A 4,274-nucleotide genomic window follows, 5' to 3' on the forward strand; every position below is an offset into this window, starting at 1 on the left:
GCCACCTACAGGTGGAGAGCGCCGTTAAAACATTTAAATATTTAAAGACACCATCCGGGAAAATCAAGAGGATAAACTTATTAACGCGTCCGTGTGGTATTTTGTTTATACGCTGAAAGACATGCAACCGACTCCACAGATGAGCATTTCCATTTTGAAACTGCAATGTCAAACAGAGGAATTTAGCCAAGGTTTCTTATGTCATAAATTTAAATGTGACATTAATATATATACATACATACATACACACACATTTCAAAGATGGTTTCCTCATCATTTCCTCTATGGTCTGTTTGCGTGCTGGAAAACAGGCAAACTGCTTATACGATTTAAACCCAAACAGCAAAAATATTGCTTATGGAGCAATATCCTCATCTCGGTCATGGTTTGAGGTGTATTTGTTGTCTAAACACCAGATGCCTTTTCTACGTAGCTTGAGCAGAGAGAGAGAGAGAGAGAGAGAGAGAGAGAGAGAGAAAGAGAAATATGGAGAGAGATTAGTCTCAAAATACTTTACAAATGTGTAAATGTTAATCCACAAATTAAACACAAGTCACAAATATGTTTCACTGTTCACAAATGAACACATCCCTGTGTCTCACAGACTGCAATTTGTACAAATACAGTTACATTCATAAATACATGTTTTTGTTTTTCATAGATATATCACAATTTTATGCGAAAATAAATACATTTCTTTAAATTTACATTGCAAATATTTGTAAACTCGAAGTCTCGATTTTAAATTTTGTTTGTAAATTGTTTCATCTGCGTTTGTGGATCAAGTCACGCACGTGTTTTTCATGACGTGCATTTGTTAATTTCCTCTCATGGGTTTTTGGATTTTTAGACTTTCCTTTCGCATTTCACCCGATCCAAATACAAATGCAGCCTGATCCACAAATGTGGCCAGCACGGGAACACGCCTCCACTAGGTGGCACTGTTCTCCCCCCTGTGTCTCAGGATTGACCTGTTGCTCTCAGGGCCACAGCAAAACAACCCCCAGTGGGCGGGACTATGACTCCATTGGCTGCCGCAGTAAATGATAGACAACTAACTCTGGCTGCTGATTGGCTAAATAAAAGTGATGACCAATGAGAAGCGCATATTCTGTTTCGGAGCCGTGGGGTATCTGCCTCTCTCTCCGACTGAGGGAGAGCATCTGTCTGAAAAAATCAGCCGTTTTAACAGTCCAATCTCAAAATTACGTCCCGTATCAGTCCAATAAGCAACACGGTTTTAGTCCAAATACGGGACGATTTTAACGTATCTTTTTTGACAACACTAGTCTGCAGCGAAATTAGGGAAGTTCCGCTGGATTTTAAAGTTGTTAAATTTAGGACACCTTCAAAAGCATTCAACAGTAATCACCCGCTCCTAACTGTGTGTGATTTGAAGCTGAATTCAGCAGTTTGGGGGCTTTTTGTTTGAACTTCCACATTAAATGTTGCGCAAATGTGTCTCCATTTAAGTTGGCCCTCAAGTCAAGAGGAAGGTCTCAAAATCCAAAAACCCTTGAGAGGAAATGAACAAATGTATGTCATGAAAAACACATGTGAGACTTGATCCACAAACACAGATTCTACAGTTTACAAATAAATTTTAAATTCGAGACTTCAACTTTTTTGCAATGTAAATTTAAAGAAATGTATTTATTTTCGCATAAAATTGTGATATCTATGAAAAACAAAAACATGTATTTATGAATGTAACTGTATTTGTACAAATTGCAGTCTGTGAGACACAGGGATGTGTTCATTTGTGAACAGTGAAACATATTTGTGACTTGTGTTTAATTTGTGGATTAACATTTACACATTTGTAAAGTATTTTGAGACTAATCTCTCTCCATAATAGAAAGCTTAGCATACTGGACCAAGACCCTTTTTTTTTTTTTTACTCATTTACAGTCACTGGAGTTTCGTAAAACACATTAAACTGGTTTCGAGCATGCAAACAGAATGGAGAGCTAGCAAATATTGAGGAAACATTCTCAGAATTTTATAAAAATATTTTTTGAGTAAATTCTTTTTGTTAGTAAAACATCTCCTTTAAGGTGGAACTGACTGGAAATGTGGGAGACCGCAACCTATATTAAAGTAAACACATAAGTAAATACAACATTAACCAGGTGAGGTTACAAGAAGTTTCTTTGGCTATTTAAACAGTGGATGAAACATACAGACAAGTTAAACTTCAACAAATTAGCTAGAGGCAGCTTCTTACTGAAAAATATCCTTTAAATATCCTAAAAGATACTGGGCTTCTGAATGAACACAAATGTTGGCAAGAGTTTGTTTTGCTGGGAGAACATAGGTTTTCCAGAATCATCCATATTGCTTTTAAATAAATACTAGGTAAGATTTAGTATTTTTGCTCCTGGGCTCTGCCTAGAGTTGCAGAGTATAATGCACTTTTACGTTTCTGGAGAGGGACAGGTGTTCCTAATCTCCTCCAGAGAAACAACAACAGAGGGCCAATTCTCCCTATTACAAGTCAGTGAAACATCACAATTATTTTGAAGCTGAAATTTATACTTAAGGTTCCTTTAAGGAGACAATCTTGTCAACTTGCAGGGTGGGGTTTTCAAGCTCTAAGCAAGTAGTAGAGAGGTAAGTGGTGATAGAAGCAGAGAAGAAGCAATTTGCATAATGCTTTTCATAATTCATCATTCTTTTTTTTTACTGTAACTGCTTTATCCTGTTAAGGGTCATGGTGAGTCTGAAGCCTACCTGGAATTATGGGTCACAAGTCAGGAACACACTCTGGAGAGGGCCTGTTGATGAACAGAGATTACTTTTCTGGTGCTTAACTGATTAATTTGATTGAATAAACAGATTATTTGCAGGGACAGTCATTAAGATTTAAACAATGATGAATTTAATACGTCTTCAGTGCAAGAATCAGAAACAAAAGCATCATCCACTGGTCCACAGAGATGTGAAAAAGTGGTATCATCTGATTGATCACTTATTTACACAATTAAGGAAACGCATGCAAGACACACACAAAGGGAATGGTACAGGCCTGCATACGTGACGCCCTACAGTGAGGGAGTATTTCTGTTTTGCTGTTGGAATGCATTTTGCTGGTATTTGCTTCTACTGGTTGTAAGGGTTACTAAAAACGAAAGTTACTTTGGCTAATCACCTAATGCTAATTCTGTGTGCACCAATTCTTTTCATGCTTTTCAACGTTCGGATGTATCTCAACAATCAAAACACCTCCAGATGTCATTTCTCTGCTGTGGCTCAGACAGCGAGGCACAGAGTTAAAGCCTGAGCCATTTCAGACATAGACCCAACAGTTTTTCCAGCACACAAACAGACCAGTGAACTACCAAATGGGGAAGAAACCATCACTGAATTTTATAAGAAGTGTTTTGAATTAAAAGTACATTTTGGCAGGTGGATAGTGTCTGTAACACATGAGTGTGTGATGTCCTGAGAAGGACTGACAGGGTGTGTTCCTATTTACACTCAGTGATTTTGGGTAGGCTCCAGATTCATGTCAATATTTATCAGGCTGAAACCCAAAAAAATAATATGATTGGTAATGGAACAGTAGCTAGTAAGCAGTCATGTATATGGAAATACTTACATTTCTATATATACCTGCTAAAATGTTGAAGCAGCAGTTTGCAAAGTGTACCATCAGTTCTGCTCACTACTCCCTGACCCCTTGAACATTCGCACCCCTATTGCTCACCCTTCAACAACGTTATACAAGGGTTTAGGACAATAGGGATGGGGCCATAATATCCATATTAACATTAATTAGCTCTCCACACTAATCACTGAAAATGTATTATTAATTTATATATTGCAATATTTTAACATTGTGAACTATAAATGTATCTGCCATTACTAGCTGAAGAAAGTAACCCTACTTATGCTAGTTAAACAGATGAAATCCCCAGTCAAGACCATAACTTGAAGGAGCAATCTGTAATATATTTACTGTACTAAAACCATAAATGTCCAAGGTACTGGCATCTCTGATAGCATTGCTGAATCAGTATATTTTCTTTGAGAAGTGTCCATTTCTGAAGCTCTACAAGAGATTTGGCCCGAGATACCTCCCTCTGTCCAAACAGAGAACTGTTTTATGTTTTATATGAAAAAGGTGAATAAAACTACTCAATGACGAGTGCTAATTAATAGTATTTGATAACCAATGTTGTGTTTAGAAAAGTGGCCCTATTGTGAAACATTAGATAGGCAAACAAAACAAACATTTAAATATATATTTATAAAACAACAAACAATACCAC

The sequence above is a fragment of the Hoplias malabaricus genome, chromosome 1, assembly GCF_029633855.1.
Source record: "Hoplias malabaricus isolate fHopMal1 chromosome 1, fHopMal1.hap1, whole genome shotgun sequence".
Lineage (NCBI taxonomy): Eukaryota > Metazoa > Chordata > Actinopteri > Characiformes > Erythrinidae > Hoplias > Hoplias malabaricus.